The sequence below is a fragment of the Apodemus sylvaticus genome, chromosome 21 (assembly GCF_947179515.1).
Source record: "Apodemus sylvaticus chromosome 21, mApoSyl1.1, whole genome shotgun sequence".
Lineage (NCBI taxonomy): Eukaryota > Metazoa > Chordata > Mammalia > Rodentia > Muridae > Apodemus > Apodemus sylvaticus.
Genome location: NC_067492.1, coordinates 59,746,647 through 59,765,553, shown reverse-complemented (window position 1 = coordinate 59,765,553; position 18,907 = coordinate 59,746,647). Strand labels below are relative to the sequence as shown.

The following is an 18,907-nucleotide window of genomic DNA, read 5'->3' as shown; positions in this document are numbered from 1 at the left end:
CCATATAGCACTCCTATATTAAAAGAAATATGTTATATTATGAGCCATGAAATAACTATCACAGATATCTTCAGCAACCCATAATGCAGGAGAACACAGTAAACATTTGATGTGATAAAACCTTAAGATGTGATGCTTCTATACCATTGGTCCAAACTGTAAATTTAATGCATACTGATAAAATGATTGATCATGCTAATGAATGTGGTAAAGATTTCACATGTGCCAATTATTGTTGCAGGCATGTAAGAAGTCATAGTGAAGAGAAACCCTATGAATATAATCAATGTGGTAAAGCCTTTGCAAGACCCAGTGATCTCCAAATACATAAAAGAAAACATACTGGAGAGAAGCCTTATGAATGCAATCAATGTGGTAAATCCTTTTCATATAACAGTGATCTCCAAAGACATAACAGAACTCATACTAGAGAGAAACCTTATGAATGTAATCAATGTGGTAAAGCCTATTCATGTTCCAGTACTCTCCAATATCATAAAAAAATACATACTGGAGAGAAACCTTATGAATGTTATCAATGTGGTAAAGCCTTTGCAAAACCCAGTCAACTCCAGATTCATATACGAATACATACTGGAGAGAAGCCTTATGAATGTAATCAATGTGGTAAAGCCTACTCATGGTATGGTAGTCTCCAATATCATAAAAATATACATACTGGAGAGAAACCTTATGAATGTAATCAATGTAGTAAAGCCTTTGCAAAACTCAGTAATTTCCAGATACATAAACGAATACATACTGGAGAGAAGCCTTATGAATGTAATCAATGTGGTAAAGCCTTTGCAAGACTGAGTCATCTCCAGTCTCATAAAAGAACACATACTGGAGAGAAACCTTATGAATGTAATCAATGTGGTAAAGCCTTTGCATATCTCAATAGTCTGCAATATCATAAAAGAACACATACTGGAGAGAAGCCTTAAGATGTTTTGGCAAAGAATGTTGCTGGCTATTAACTTTGTTTGAAGAATCTCCTTGTAATTTAGGTAAAGAGGCTTATATTAATTGCGTTGACAAAGGAAGTCTCAAAAATACCCACTTAGACTTTGGCATGACAGATTTGATTAAGCATAGCAAACTTAAAAGAAAAAAAATCAGCAAAATATATGGTAAAAAGAGCAAAGCATTATCAGTTAGTTGAAATAAGCTAAATCCTGTGATCAAAGATATTCAATGGTCTTAAAGGAATGCTTATGTTGGGGACAGATACAATTCAGCTAATCTTATGGCTTTGCAACTGTCTGATAGCTAACTATATCATGTTAGGAATTATTATTATCTGGTTATAGTTTTCATGTGGACATATGAAGATACAAGTATATGTCAAACTGACAAGGAATAGATTTTGATTGCTATTCTGGGTTTTCAATTAAAAAACTAACAGGGAAAGCTTAGGTCCAGGCATGGTATTACATGATTTTTATCCCAGAGTTTAGGAGACAAAACCCTGCTGATCTCTGAGTTCAAGGTTAATCTACAGAGCAAGTTCCAGAACTGCCGCTTTTTGGGAGTAAAGTTTTACAGAAATAGTAAGCTTGTGATAATGTAAAAGAAGGGGCCATGTTCCAGCCCTAGCAAACAGCAGATCTCAGTAGCTTTTTCCATGTGACTCTGTCTTTATAGGTAAGAATAGAAAAGACTATTGAGACTATTGATGCTCTCTAGCTGTAGCTAAAAATTTAGAGGTGATGAAGAAGAAATCAGCATCACTCATGAGAAATCTTCTCGGTAAAGTATTCTGAGTGACAAGGAATCTGTGTTTCATAGATAGCCCAGGTTAGACCTATTTGTGTAGTTGAACTTGGTCATGTGTAAGAATCACCCTGGTGGTACTGGTTTTGAATGCATGAAGTTGTTATGCAGAACAGGTGAGGACTGGCACCATTGAGCAAGCATAAGGGATGCTGTTGGTCAAGCCTAGTTGCAGCGGAAAAACCCAGCATCCTGAAGATACAAGTACCATGGGATGAGCAGCTAGAACAGCAGGAGGGGGAGAGTGGAGACAACCAGATCTTAGAGTAATACAGAGGGCAGAGCATGAAAAGTGACCCAATCTCTTTGGAGAAGCAGAAAAGATGCTGTGTGGATCCTGGACATTGAAAGAAGAAGCTGTAATGTTGAAGTTATCTTGGAGAGACCAAGATTTTTAGGTATTATATCTTTGTGATACCTGCTCAGGAATTAAATAAAACCAGTAAAAGAGAAAGAATTGTGCTTCAGTGTGAACAAAGCAGAAAGTAGTTGGGGATCTGAAGCACACTTTGACATCAGACATGAAGATGCAGAGTTTGGAGTTTGCTCAGTTGGCTTTGGTCTTATTTAGGTCCAGTATTTCCTCATGATTATCTTTAGGAATGAAGATGTATATCCTGTGAATTTCAAGGTATAATATGTGCTTTTTGTTTTTGAAAGTATATGGTGTTACTCTTGCATGATAGGATTAATCACAGAAGAGACTTTGACCTTTGGACTTTTAACATGTTTAAGACTTCTATAAATGGTTGTGCCTTTTGAAGTTGGAGTACAAGTGTTTTACATCATGCTTTGTTTAAATGTGATCCCCACACACTCTAGTGTTTAAATAATGATATGGGGCTAGGCAGTGGAATGTGAGAGTTAGGATTTATTTGGGGGAGGTCAAGGAACTACTAGAAGGTGTGATTTTTTTTGCAGAAAGTTTATCGCTGTTGGGGTGGGGTTTGGGGTTTTTCCAAGTGCTCATGTAACCCTTCTATTGACTCCGTGGAAGATGTCACTTCCTGAATTTCTTTGGATCAAGATTCAGAACTCTTATATTCTCCAGTAGTTTTTGCCTGCATGTGTAACATGTTCCCTGCTATGAGGAAAATATACTAAACTTTTGAAACTGTAAGATGGGCCCAATTAAATGTTTGCTTTTACAAAAGTTGCATTGACCATTTCATCTATTCTTAGTAATGGAAATTCTAATTGAGAAGTACAGTCAGTGAATTAAGGGTGATGAAGCAATCTTTTTCATCATGTAAGAATTAGTACTGTGGAGAAATCTTGTGAATGTATTTTGCATGGTGAAGCCTTTGCACATCTCTGTATTCTTTGTCATTATGAAATTATGCATGCTGGAGAGAAATTGTATGAATTACAGCAACATTTTATGAAATCCACTGAGGTCCAAAACAACTCAAAGATCAGGAGAATGCAAATGATAAGAAATTATTTTACTTAAGTCAGTACTGATAAATGAGTGCCAGAAAAATACACTTCAAAGCTTATTTGAAATATTCCACCACTACCCACACTACACCAGAAAGTTATATACCTTACACTTTGAAAACCACAAAAAGCAGTGCCAAATTACCTATACATTTCCCCTCAATCATCAGTTTTTTGTATTCTTAATCTATGTCAACTGATACGGAATGTAGTTTTTGTTCTAGCCTATCATAGCCATGTGTTCTTTTGTGGTTAGGATAAGATATTATATTTTGAGGAATAAAACAGTAGTAACAGAAAGTATGGTTATGAACAGTTATGTTTTGGGGAACAAAACATGAATAATGAAAGCTGGCTAGATATTTTCAAGTTCTCAGGTCAGCTATCACCTGACACTTAAATTAATTTTAAACTTATGATTAAATGAAGGTTGGTAACAAAACGGCAATCCTTAGGACAAATTCATTTTACTTGTTCCCAACATTTATATATTATAGTTATGTTCACGTATATAACAAAACACATATTGATGAGAAATCTTACAAATGCAATAAATGGGATAAAAAATTCTAAACAAATTCATGAGTGAATATATAAAAGAACTCATCCTGTAGAGAAATGCTGTTAATACGCAATGTGTTAAAGTCTCTGCATGTAACTGTAACTCTTCAAAAAAGACTTTGAAAAAGTCATGAGAAAAAGCCATAATTCAGACAAACCCCATACACATAGACGATGCGTTAATGTTTTGCACCTTCTGGTATCTTTATACAAGAGTAAACTTTTTAGTATGCAATCAATCTACTAAAGCCTTTACACATTACAGTAGTCTTTGTAGTCTTTCAATAAAATCAAAAGTAATCTGTGACTACACAGAATTTGGGACGATTGAACAAACACACTTACATTGTTTTACTCAAGATTATTTAACAAAAACTATGATGATTGTCAAGAGTCAATTCACACTTTATGGTGTCTCTTGATTTTATTTGCACTTGTAAACATGTATCGACAAAAGACACATGAAGGTAGCAGTAAGGAACCTTTTTTGCATTTCAAATTCTCTTAAGTTACATGAAAGAACAATCACAGGTGTAAAAACTTATTGTATGTACTAGTGCCTTTTATGTTGTTATGATGAAATATAATGTCTAAGGTTACATCTGAAAGAGTATAATTTGGTTTATGATTCCAGAGGAATATGGGTTGACCATGAAAGTGGAAACACAGCAAGTGTCTTGCAGGTGGGAAAATTAGCCTGAGGCAGAGATACTTTTCAAAGAGCTTATCCAACACAAGTCTTCATATAATTGTTCATCCCTGGACCATATACACACAACCAACAGAAATGTACTCAGCATATTTTATTTTTATATTTGTATATACTTTCTAAAACATACTTAAAATGATTGACTTGGAAGATGTAGTGAAGGCAATGAGACATAACAAAATATACTTTAATTAAAAGGTCAAATAATTTCTCAATAAAAGTGCAGGTAGACAGGCAGAATGCTAGTGAAGAACATTATGAACTGAAAGAAAATATGATTTATTCCCAGAAAAACATGGTAGGTTATTCACTCCTGTAAATACTGTCACAAAGGTCCTGATTCTCCTCTTGCCTTGCAGGTACTGCACAAAGATATACGCAGGCAACACATCCAAGCACATAAAATTAAAAAAAATGAAACTAAAGAGGATTTCACTATAGTCCTGACTTAGCCCTGATACACAGCACAGTCAGGGCTAGATAAAATGGACTCCTTCTGGTCTGGATTTAGGCACAGCTGTGGACATGCTTGGAACCATCTTTAGAATCAAAACCTACCATATTCTAAGGATAGAATAGCAGAATATAGCTGATCATCTGAGATCTACATCGACAGTGCAGTTAGAACACTTTCCTTGATGATATCTGTATTATTTGTCCTTGAAATGTCTGCAAAAAATTGAGCTGAGAATTTGAGGGGGCTTGTACTAAATCTGATGACTGCTGCTTTTGGTTTGTTGTCACCATATTTGGTTAAATCTACATATTTTTGTATATTAGAGATCTTTCAGTTTTATTTTTATTTACTCTTTTACTTTTTATTACTTCCATTTTTTCAGTTCAGTTGTTACCACTCTTCTGGTACACAATCCGAGAATTCCCCATCCCATTCCTCTTCTCCTCTGTTTCCAATAGCATGTCTCAATCCTACAATGCACAGCTCAAAGTATTAGAATTAATCTTCAATAAACTCATTAAAAAAACCCTTCCCCAAACTAAAAGCAAAATATGTGATGGTCATCAATATATAACAAGCCTATAAATCCCCAAACAATTTAGAGCGTAAGTAAAATATTCTTGGCACACAATATTCAAAACACTAAATGTAAAATCTGATCCTGTGCCACAGTTCTCCATACTCAAAATCTGCAGTGAAAACGATGGTCTCCCAGGAGTGCTGATGATCCTGTGAGTACAGGTAAGAGTATCACTTTTGCACAAAGGAACCATTACAGAGCACTCAATTTAAAAAAAAAAAAAACTGAGGATCAGCGTGGCACATGATCCTTCCATTCTCCACCTGCACCCAGAGCTAATCCTCTGCCACAGTGCTCCATAGCCAGATTCTGTGGAGAGAGAGCTGATCTCCCAGGAATTCCATCACATCAGTAAGCTCAGGTAAGACTCTACTTCTGCTCAAATCCCAGGACAGTGAGGGATCTGCCTACACCCAGAGCTGATCCTCCGCCACAGTGCTCCATATCCAAATTCTGTAGGGAGAGAGCTGATCTCCCAGAAGCATCACCACACCTGTAAGCACAGGTAAGAACTCTACTTCTACTCAAATTCCAGGCCAGAGAGTAATCCACACAGAGCCAACAGGACCCAGGAGCCAAGGAACAGCTGGGATCAGGATCCTTCTGGATCCTCCCTGCACCGTGGAGCTAGCTGATTATGTGCCAATTATCTCCATACCAAAATTCCTCCTGGAGTGAACTGGTCTCTCATGAGTACTGACACACACACACAGACTTGCAGGAGACACAAGCCCCAGTCAGACACAGATCAGCTAACACCAGAGATAACTAGAGAGCAGGACACGAGTGTAAGAACATAAGCAACAGAGCCCAAGGCAAATTGGTATAACCAATATTGAGTTCTCCCACCACACCAAGTCCTGGATACCCCAACACAGAAGAAAAGAAGAACTCTGAATTAAAATCACATCTTATGATGATGATAGAGATCTTTAAGAAGGGCATAAATAACTCCCTTAAAGAAATACTGAACACAGGAAAACAGTCAGAATCTCCTAAAAAAGTAAACACAAAAATCCCTTAAAGTTTTTTCAGAAAAAGACAACTAAAAAGGGGAAAGGATTGAACACCACCCAGGATCTAAAAAATTGGCATAGATACAATAAAGAAGTCATAAAGGGAGACAACCCTGGAGATGGAAAACATAGGAAAGAACTCAGGAGTCATAGATGCAAACATCAGCAACAGAATGCAATAAACAGAAGAAAGAATTTCAGGTGCTAAAGATGACATACAAGACATTGAACCAAAAGTAAAAAAAAAAAATGCAATAAGCAAAATGTTCTTAACCAAAATCATCCAGGAAATCTAGGACACAATGAGAAAACCAAATCTAAGGTAAAATGTATAGAAGAGAGCAAACATTCCCAAATCTAAAGGGCCAGTAAATATCTTCAACAAAATTACAGAGGAAAATTATCCTAACCTAAGGAAAGTGATTCCCATGGACATTCAAGAAACCTAGAAAAATCCAAATAAACTGGATTAGAAAAGAAATTCCTTTTGTCACAAAATAACCAACGCACCAAATAAACAATTCAAAAAGGAATATTAAAACAGTAAGTGAAAATGGCCAAGTAACATATAAAGGCAGGCCTATCACAATTACACCAAAATACACATAAGAAACTATGAAAGCCAGAAGATCCTGAGCAGTTCTCACACAGGCCCTAAGAGGAAACAAATACCAGCCCTGGCTAATATACCCAGCAAAACTCTCAGTCACTATATATGGAGAAATCAATATATTCCATGACAAAAATAAATCTCCACAATATCTTTGCACAAATCCAGCCCTAAAAAGTATAATAAATTGAAAATGCCAACACCTGAAAGGAAACTATACCCTAGAAAAAGCAATAAATTAATCTTGCAAAAGACCCAAAACAAGATAACCATACAAACATAAAAATAACAGGAAGCAACAATCACTTTCCTTAATATCTCTTAACATCAATGGCCAAATGAAAGAGACCGATAGACTGTATATGCAAACAGGACCCAGTATTTTGCTGCATATGGAAAATGCACCTCAATGTCAAAGAGGCATTAACTCAGTGTAAAAGGTTGGAAAACAATTTTCAAGCCATCGTTACCAAGAAACAAGCTGGAGTACACATTCTAATATAGAATAAAATGGCCTTTCATCCAAAAGTTATCAAAAATGATAAGGAAGGACCCTTTCATACTGATCAAAAGAAAAATCTACCAAGATGAAATCTCAATTCTGAACATCTATGCTCCAAATGCAAGGGCATCCTCATAAAAGAAACTTTACTAAAGCTCAAGCACACATCACAACACACACAATATTATTGGGAGACTTCAGCACCGTACTATTAGAAATTGACAGATCATTGAAACCAAAACTAAGTGGAGAAACAGTAAACCTAACAGAACTTGTTTGTTTTTTGCTTGTTTGTTGTTTTTTTCTGAGACAGGGTTTCTCTGTATACTCCTGGCAGTCCTGGAACTCACTCTGTAGACGATGTTGGCCTCGAACTCAGAAATCCGCCTGCCTCTGCCTCCAAAGTGCGGGGATTAAAGGCATGCACCACCACTGCCCAGAAAAACTAACTGAACTTATGAACCAAATGTATCTATCAGGTATTTATAGAATCTTTCATACTAAAGTAAAAGAATATAACTAATTCTCTGCACCTCATGGTGCCTTCTTTAAATTTGACCAAATGATCAGTCACAAAACAGGCCTGAACAGATACAAGAAGTTTGAAGATAATCTCATGCATCCTATTACATCACCAAAGACTTACTCTGGATTGAAAAATACCACAGAAATCCCACTTAAACATGGAAACTGAACAACTCCCTGCTCAATGATAACCTCGTCAATGAAGAAATAAAGAAAAAAAATAGACTGTTTAGATGTTAATGAAAATGAAGGCACAACATACCCAAGCCTTTGGCACACAATGAAAGCAGTGCTAAGAAAACTCATAGCTCTGAATATTTATAATTCTCACACACACAAAAACATGGAGAATAGAGGACACTCATTATTGTGTTTTCATTCAAACTGAACAGTAGGGCCCAGCCTTAGAGGAGGTGTATTGAAGGTGTCTTGAAGCTACAGTACATCAGAAGCAGGAATAGGAGCTGAAAGCAAGTCTTAATTACATATAATAAGCCAAGTCTCAGCCTCAGAAGACACTGCTCTAAACAGAAACACATTCCAAATAGAAAACCCTCTGAGAAAAATGAATGGAATTCTTAATGATGAGGAAACTATGGAAAATATAAACAAATAACTGATTAGAGCAGCGACACATAGAGAAAATGAAATTCAAACAGTAATAGGAACAATTGAGTTTTTAAAAGTATAGTAATTTTGAGAAAGAGCAGACATTTGCTGGTAGAGGGAATGACATTAAGAAAATAGCCAGGAGATGCAAAATAAATAAATAAATAAATAAATAAATAAATAAATAAATAAATAAATAAATAAAAATAAAAAAAAATAAAAATAATAAAAACGGAGGAATGGATACAGAAAATGTGGTATATTTACACTATGAAATACTACTCAGCAATCAAAAACAAGGACTTCATGAAATTCTTAAGCATAGGGATGGAACTTGAGAATGTTGTCTTAAGTGTGGTAACCCAATCACAAAAGGACACACATGGAATGCACTCACTGATAAGCAGATATTAGCCCAGAAACTCTGAATGCCAAGAAACAATTTACATGTCAAATGATGCCCAAGGATAAGGAAGGAGAGGCCCCTGGTCCTGGAAAGGCTAAGTGCAGCAGTGTAGGGGAATACCAGGACAGGGAAGAGGGAAGGGGTCCTATGGGACTTTCAGGGAGGAAGGATCCAAGAAAGGGGAAATCATTTGAAAAGTAAATCAATAATATATTTGATAAAAAAGAAGACAGTTTTTTACTTTGTCCCTATCAGCAATGTTACTGCAGACAATTAAAGCACAGTCAATAGTTTGTGTCGCAAATTTGCTCTCATTGAATATTTGTGGGAAGCCCAGCTGAATGGACCTTTTGCTAAGGAACTTCCCTGCTTGTGTGTGTGTGTGTGTGTGTGTGTGTGTGTGTGTGTGTGTGTGTGTGTCTTCCTCACTTCTTTTGGAGTAATTTGGAAACACATTTTTGCCATTGGAAGGTGGTGGTGAAACTTAGCAGATTGTTGAAGAGCTTTGTTGCTTTTCTTAAACAGACAAAAGCAAAACAAAACTAGAATTGCATTTCTTTTGAGTCTGGAATTCAAAACAGTGGAAAATGTCTATCAGCACTTTATCATCATCATCATTATCATTATTATTATTATTATTATTTTGGATTTTCAAGACAATTTTTTTTGTTTTGTTTTGTTTTTCTGTATAGCCCTGGCTGTTCGGGAACATGCTCTGTAGATCATGCTGGCCTTGACCTCACAAGAGATCCACCTGTCTCTACATACAGAGTTCTGGGACTAAAGACTTGAGCCACCACCACCAGGCTTAAGAGTTCAGGAGAAAGGCATTTCACTTTTTTGGTGACATGCTGATCATTATGTTTTGGGAAATTTAATTTACAGTTATGTTGGGAATTAAGTATCTGGGTGGTTAAGATAATGTCCATCTACCTGTAGAAAAAAATGTGAGTTGACATCACTTAGTAATGGCTTTCCCTGTTGTGCTACCACAGATGGCAGATGCTGCAGCTCCCCCAGCATTGCTGATGGAGACCGTGCTAACAGTAACATGGGCTGAGGTGGATCACATGTGTGTATTAGGCATGAGGGATTTGGTACAGCATCAGTGTCTGGTACAGATATCACTTTGATAAATATCATGGCTGCTGCTTTTGCCTTGCATGGAAGAGATGATGAGAGTTTATTTGTTCAACAAATGATATAGTGGAGTTGATGTGTTAAGCAGGGAGCCTGGCATCTGATAAGTTATCAAGTGCCCAGGGAATGGTTATATGGGAAGCTTAGGCTGAGCCTTATTCAATGTGCATGCATATATTTTAAAAATAAAAGCAGTGCATTTAAAATGTTGACAGACCCTAAAAGTAAATTTCTTCCAGGAAAATATGCCAGCTTTTCCTCCTAACTTTGAGAACTAAGATAAAATAATAATGGGTGAATTTCCCAGATGTCTAGAAAAGACAAATATATATATATAAGTTTTGGCACGTTTCCTCTTAAACACCTCCATAATAGATGTGCTATGAATAGGATTTGAGTCAAAAACTAAAACCTTAAATTATTTTTTTATTTAAAAACAAAAACATTTGGAGGTGGGATTTACCTTGCAATCAAATGCAGAAGTGTGACTCCTGAGGCTCAGTCTTAAGGCATCAGGCAGTGATCTTGCTGCGAATTAAAGTGCTGTTGACTTGTCAGGATGAGATGAAGCTGTGGGGGAAGATGATCTGGATGGGTCCTCAATGGATTGTTAAGGGGATGGCCTTCGAACATGTTTGAGACCGGTGGGACATTTTACATGCTTGTCAAGGGTTTTTGTTTGTTTATTTGTTTTTTTTTTTTTTGAGACAGGGTTTCATCATTAGCCATAGCTGTCCCTAGATCTTGTTCTGTAGACCAGGCTGGCCTCGAATTCACAAGAGATCCACCTGCCTCTGGCCACCAAGTGCTGGGATTAAAGGTGTGTACACCACTGATTGGTTGTCTACGTTCTTTTTAAATGTGGGAGGACATAGACTAATAGTGAGAGCCACCTGAGACCACATGACAACTACTAAGTGCAAAACCTCTTCTTGCTGTCATACTGCTTAGTTGCAGCATTAGTGTTACTAGAGGGGTTTACATTGGTGGTAACTTCAGACGCCAAACAGTTAGCTCATTGGCAAAACTTTTGGTCCATATTTTTTTTAATGTGTTTGCAATTGTCACTGTAGAGCACTAAGGTCTGCCAGTGTTATTTAATATTCATTCTGAGAAAGGAGTTCAAGCTCCATGTCCACAGGTTGCTGAGTTGAAGTAACTTGATGTAATTTCTAAATGTTGCCTCAAACCATTGTTCTCAAAGTGAAGTCTGTTGAGCAGTGTGTGATATTTATTAACTTGAGTGTTTTGAGACAAGATCTTGCTGTGTAGACTAGGGCTGCCCTAGAACTCCCTATGTCTTCTAGGTTGGCTGGAACTCACTGCAGTCTCCTATTTGACAAGTGCCCAGTGATATGTGTGGTGGTGGCAGTGTATACATGCCTCACCTGGCTAGGCTTATGCTTTTAAAGAAGTTCTTCAGAGCCTGGGGATGGATGAGATGTGTCTTGACCTCAGAGTAGGTAAATTGATCAGCAAGTACTAACTAATAACAAGGACATTTTACTGCCATTCTTTAATAAACTTAAGAATTTCTTCAGGTGCAGTGTGTTTGTGAGTTTGGGGAAACTGATGTTGTGGGTCATATTTACTCTTCTGTTGTGTGTGAACTGGGCCCCATAATAATGTAAAGATATTTCCCATCTGGGAATTATGGTTTTTGGATAACTACTTTCCACTTTCATTGAGGCAGGAAAGAAGTTATTGATATTATGAAAAAGAAGACTAGGAAGGCAGATGAGAGAAAAGATAGAAGCTGATTTCACATAGCACACAAAAAAAAAAAACCCAAATCTTTGGCCTAATCCTATGACTACCCCTAACCCTGACATTTCTCCTTTGTGTAATAGGGATACTGTTGATTAACTGGGACCATCAAGAATAATGGTGGCAACCTTATCCTTAAACCTGTGCTTACCACTGTGACTTATACTAAATCTCTAATCCTATTTTAACCCTTTAATTTCATAAGCATCCTAATCCTAGCAACCCTTATCCTTATCCTAACCAAAACACTCTAATCCCCTAACTGTAACCCTGGCTACTGTGGGGGATGTTACTTAATTATGCTTTTGAAGTGAGAAACACTTTCTTAATCTTGATCTTTTGAGATGTTCTGATCCACCATTGATCTAGGCTATAGAATCTTTTCAAAATGTACATATGGAATGGCCATTTTGTTTTGTTTTGTTTTGTTTTTTGGATTTGTACTGCTGTATTTTACAAAACAAAGGTGATTTATTTATTTATTTATTTATTTATTTATTTATTTTTTACTTTACAACTGGCATTAGGAATTTCTTATTTCTTAAGAATTCTGGAATATAATGAAGATAAGCTGTAATATCCTGCAACATGAAATCCAAAAATCCTGGTTTTTCTAACTTCCCTTGACTCACAGGCTTTATTGGGATATTCTATTAACTACCTTTACTATATACATAGAAAGATTAGTTTCCTCTATGATTTGGGATAGGCTTATCTACAAAATCTGTACTAATCCATCCATGTTTTTTCTCTAATTTGTCACTGATAAAATGTGCTGACGGGTAATGGTGCTCAACAGAGATTCCATTATGTTGCTGGCTTTTTTCCTGGGGTTCTTCAATATCTATCTTCTGATGAAGGGAGCTTCACTTTTCCTGAGCCCAGCATTTAGCCATAAACAAAATTCTTGGGTTTTTGTTTTTATTAATTATATTTTTATTTTGTTTTATTTTTTATCCTTTAGGCAGGTTTTATCTGTGTAGCCCTGGCTTTCCTGAACTCACTCTGTAGACCAGGCTGGCCTGGAACTCAGAAATCCATCATCCTCTGCCTTCCAAGTGCTGGGATTACAGGCATGTACCACCACTGCCAGGCTAAAACTCTTCTTAGTAAAATACATTTTTAATGTTGATAGCCTGGGCCATGAATTAGGTCATCCTTTCCTGGGTCAAATATGTTCCTCCAGTGCACATCAAATAATGATCTAGGCAAGCTATTCATCTTTATTATGGGGAAAAGACAAGTTCTTTGATGAAAGATCAGGCAAGGTCAGAAGTCAGATCCTGCTAAGCACAGCATCAGGGTCAACAGAGGGGAGGAACAGGCAGCTGACCAGCCTGAGCTGGAATGTTGTGACCTCCCCCAGCCCTGGGTGAATTAGATTCCTCTTAGAATCTTATTTCAAATGCTAATGGAGTGCAAAGCACTCCTGAGATTTGGAAAAGGTCCAGGCCTGGATAGGTAACATGCTTTAACCTAAGGAGGAGTAAGACTCAATGGCCAATCAATGCATCCAGACAGACCTGCCACTCAGACAAAGAGGCGGGATCATCCAGGTGCATTTCTGTGTGTTCATTGTGGCTGTTCAGCTTGAATGGTTTTCTGTGTCCTGCTCTGAGCTCTGCTGTTGGGTGCTGTTAGGGGACCTGAGGGAAACTCTGAAGTCAAGACATAGTGAGAACAGGATATCTGCCCACAATGGGGAGGAATGGGGAGGAACAGTGGATGCTGGGGTGCTAGGTCCTCAATAGGCTAGATTGGATGCATCAGCCAGATGTGACTTCCTCTGCGGATTCCAGTAGTGCATTGTACCTGCTAGTTCAGGCCATGACATCTTAATAACTTCAGTATCATGACTGATTGCAATTCTATAAAAAACATCTAGAACAGTTGCTGTCTTGTAGTAGTTTCTGTGACTCTGCAGCACCTGTGTCCAAACCATTTTGTCTTTTATAATGCACATTAAGAAGGCAGGAATAGGCCTGGATAGATGGCTCACAGGTTATATCTTGTTACAACTATATGTAATGGGATCTGGTGCTGTCCTTCTGTCCTGCAGGAGTACATGCAGGGAGAACATTGTATAAGTAATGAATTAATTCTTTAAAAAAAAAGAAGACTGATATAAATCTAATAAGTCTGATTTCATACATTATTAGTTTTTGTTTTGTTTGTTTTGTTATTTTTTTGCTGTAGTTTTTTTATATTTCTTTAACTTATATGTTTAGTGTTTTGAACATTATGTGGCAAAGAGACTCTTTCCCAATCTGTTTGGTATTTTTGATGCTTAAACATTAACAGGTACTGTCTTTAGTTAAGGAAAGTTTTCATTTGTGATTTCATTGGAAATTTTTTCTAGACATTTATGCTGATTTATCACCTCCTCCTCCTCTTGCTCCTCCTCCTCCCCCCTTCTTCTCTATCATGTCCTGAGACTCTAAAACTCTCAAGAGATCTGATGCAAAAGAGGTGGCTTTTGGGAAAGAAGAGGACTGAGAACCTGTGGATGGTGACTTATTTTCCTGGCTGGTATTAATTATTCCTATGCTGGTGTCTAGACATCTGCATTTGTAGTGCTTATACGTCCTAGTTACTGGTTTCTAAGTTTGTCTTGTTTGCTTGGGAGTTTTATTTTTATGTTACAGTTTTCTTTCTAGATTTTCATAGTGTTGGCTGAGTGTTTCCTCTTTTATTGACCTGTTTGTTAGGTTCAATAGAGATTGCTGGTTAATGTTGAAATCTAGGAGAGGAAGTGGGCTGGATAAGATAATCTTAGCAATGCACAAGGAGACATAGTTAGGACAGAGATGAAGCTGCCAACATATCAACATTTCATAGCTACAGTCATCTGAAGGATCCTCAGTTGAGGATGTTCTCTCATCAGAATGGCAGGTTTCAATGTCTGTGTGAGATAGTGTTGATGATTAATATGGGAAGGCTCTTCCACTGAGGGTGACAATATTCATAAGCAAGTGGGCCTGGGCTGGATGAGAGAGCTACCTGAGCATGGGACACTGTCCAAAAGGGAGAGCAAGTCAGGATGCAATGTTTGTCCAAGCTTTAACCTTCAGTTTGTAGCTTCAGTTTCTACTCAAACTTCCCAAAATGATGAACTGTGATCTGAAAAAAAAAACCATTCACAACAATGGTTTATTACCTGAGATACTTTTCCTCAGAGGACTCCATCACAGCAGCAAAGTAACTAGTTAGAACAACAAAAACAACCACAAAAGCATTATCAATATATGATTTTGCTACTGTACAGAATCTCTGTTCTATTTTGAAGGAATGTGGAAAATATCAAAAATTGAGATGGCAGAAGGCACAGGAAGATGTTCTTGGAGCTTAATCGGTTGTTCTCATACTACTTGGGAAATGAGAGTCTTGACAGTTCGCAGCCAGAGAAACTGATATCATAGCATTTCAGGGGAAAATAGACACTGTAAATTTTAGTAAGAGGTCCTTTGTGTGAAATTTTGGCAAAAAAATCTTTTCTCCTTTGCTTACATCCCAAAATATTGGGTGGGGTAAAATTTAAAAATGATGGGCTTACTGCTATATTTTCATTCTATTTATATGTATTTGTTCATTATTCCCAATTATTTATTTATCATTTATTCATTTAATTTAAATTCTACTTTCTCCAATCTCTCCATCCCACCTTACACTGCCCTTCATCCCTAAAACCTATTATCTCTCCAAGTAGCATGGGGATCAGTGCTGTATCCACCAACCATGGCATTTCAAGTCTCTGTATGGTTAGGCATATCTCTCTTACTGAGGTCAGTCAAGTTAGGGGAACAGTTTTGACAGACAGTCCTTAGCTGAAGGGACATCTCCCACTCCTTTTGTTGGCAGAAGCACATGAAGACTAAGTAGCTCACATACTACATATATGTTAGGGGACTCAGTCCACCCTGAGCATGCTTTTTAGTTGTTGACTCTGAGAGTCTCATAGTGTCCAGGTTAGTTGAGACTGAGTGTTTTTCTATGGACTTCCTGTTCCTTCAGAGGCCTTCAATCCTTTCCCCAGTGCATCCAAAAGACTCCCTGGGTTCTGTCCTATGTCAGATTGTGGGTCGCTGCATCTGTTTCTGTCAGGTGCTTGTTGGAGACTCTCAGAGGTCAATTATGCTAAGTTACTCTTGGAAAATATAACAAAATATATCCTCAATAATATCAGGGATTGTTGCTTGCCCATGGTATGGGTCTCAAGTAGAGCAGGCTATAGTTTGGCCATTCTGTCATTCTCTGCTCCATATTTTCTTTGCCAGCATTTCTTGTAGAAAGGTTAAATTTTGGGTGGAAATGTTATTGGTTCTGATTGTGTCCTTAACTCTCCATGGGTCATCCTGCCTGGCTGCAGGATGTGGCCTCCTCAGGGTCCATATCTCACTGCTATGCATCTCAGTTAAGATCACCCCCATAGACTCTTTCTTGCCCTCCCATTCATGGCTTGTGGAACATCCTAAAGTGCCTACACCCCTCTATACACCCCTGACAACTGCAGAGTTCAATTCATTTTCCTCACCCTAGTCCCTTTCCTTTTCTCTCATCACACATGCTCCTTACCTCTCTTCCCTTTTTGTAACTACTTGCCCTTCCAGTTCTCTCTCTTTCATCTACCTCCTATGATTGTTTTATTTCCATTTATGATTGAGATTCACCCATGCTCATTTTAGCCTTCCTTCTTCTTTTTAAAGATTTATTTATTTATTTATTTATTTATTTATTTATTTATTTATTTATTATATATGAGCACACTCTAGCTGTCTTCAGACACCCCAGAAGAGGGTGTTGAATCTCCTTGTGGGAGGTTGTGAGCCACATTGTGCTTGCTTGGATTTGATCTCAAGACCTTCACAAGAGCATTCCCTTACCAGCTAAGCCATCTATTCAGCCCCTTAGCCTCCCTTCTTGTTTAGTTTCTTCAGTGCCAAGAAATGTAGTATGGAAATCCTACACATTATGGTTATTATCCATTTGAAAGTGAGTACATACAAGTATGTCCTTTGGGTCTGGCATACCTCATTCCAGATTATAATATCTAGATGTATCCATTTGGCTTCAAAATTCATAATGTCCTTGTTTTTAAAGACTAAATATTATTCCATTTTTTAAATGATCCATAGATTTTGTATCGAGATTTTGGTTGAGGGACATCTTGGTTTTTTTTTTTTCAATTTCTAGCTGTTAAAAATAAAACAGATATGAACTTAATGAAGCACATGCTCTAATGGATAGATGCCTTAAGGATATCCCCTAAGTGTAACACTTCCTCCTGATAATTCCTATATTAATGGAAGGAGTAGGTAAAGCTTTTCCTAGTTCCAAGAAGGAACTTTGAATAAAACCTGCTGCAACTATGATCCAAGTGAGGCAGTGTCCATCAACTAAGAAGCCAAACTTGAGAGGATCATTCATATGGTGCTGCTTCTGAAAAGTGATAGATTAATAATTCAAGGTCACGAATTCTTCTATGGTTTCAGTTTGGCACGAGTCCAACCATCTTTTGGTAGATGCAGAGCCACAGGGAAGACTCCATGAGAGTTTATTGCAGTGAAGTTATGAGAATGATGCTTGAGTTCCATTTTGCAATTACAACTTGATTAGATACCCGAGGCATTGAGAAATCTGCTATGGAGAGATTCATACAGGGAGAGGCTCTACCCAAACTGAGAGATGTATGAGAAATTATGAGAATATGGCCATGTAAGTCTTTAGAAAGTGAGTTCCAATATGTCTCAGATAAAGCAATAGGATTTGATGTTTACCCAGCTCTGTTTCATGCCTTGATCCAATCTTCTCTTCCTATGTGCACATCCTCATCCCTGGGAATGGGAAGGAGTATTCTGTGCCATTATAAGTTGGAAAGATATAACGTGCTGTCTGATGTTTCAAGATGTGGCTTTCAAGATTTTGTCCTGAGTGTCAGGAGAGACTTTAGACATCTGAACAGTGTAGGAGCCCCTACAGTCTATCGGGATCACTGTAGACTGAGTGCATTTTCATCGCATGATGGGCACGAGGCTATAGTGTCAAGGATCAGGATGCAGTTGATTGAATCAAAAGCTTCTAGATAAGATGATGTGTTTGGCTACTTGTCTCTCCTGTCTGGCATTCTTTGTGGTGCTTGTGGAAGATCATGAAGGAGGAGCCTTTCCAGATCCTTTTTTGGAGAAGAGGATAGTGTTTATAGACTGAAAAATTTTCTTTTTCTTTTTCTCTTTTATTTTTTGTTTCTCTAATAATTTATATATTCATTATCACCCTGATAACTCTTCTCATAATAGGTCCATTGATATCACACAGTCGTTCTCCCCAGTCTCCTGTTTCTCTTTTGAGAAGTTGTTGGACTCCCAGGTATCCCCCAAAAATGGTGCATCAAGTCTCTTATGAGTTAAGTGCATCCACTTCCACTGAGTCCAGACATGGCAGCCCAGTTGGGAGAACAGATTCCAAAGATAGCTCACAGCTATAGGGAAAGCTGCTTCAGTTGTTGAATGACCTTCATGAAGAGTGAGCTGTGTATCCGCTTCTACTATGCCGGTAGCCTTAGTCCAGACTGTATGATATCTGGTTTGTGGCTCAGTCCCTGAGTGTCCTCAAGGGTCCTGGTTAGTTGAGTCTGTTGGTCTTCCTATGGAGTATCTTCTTCAGGGATTTTAATCTTCCCACCAACTCTTCCATAAGAATCCCCAAGGCTTATGCAAGGTTTGACTTTGGATCTCTGCAGCTTTTTCAGTCAGTTGGTGGTAGAGCCTCTCCAAGGACAATTACTCAAGGCTCCTATAGTAGGTAGTATCATT

General features: G+C 37.7%; 1 pseudogene; it reads left to right on the top strand.

Annotated features, from left to right (window-relative positions):
• Positions 1 to 202: 202 nt before the first annotated feature.
• The window catches only part of LOC127671608 (zinc finger protein 431-like), an 83,907-nt pseudogene continuing 65,202 nt past the window's right edge, over positions 203 to 18,907 (top strand).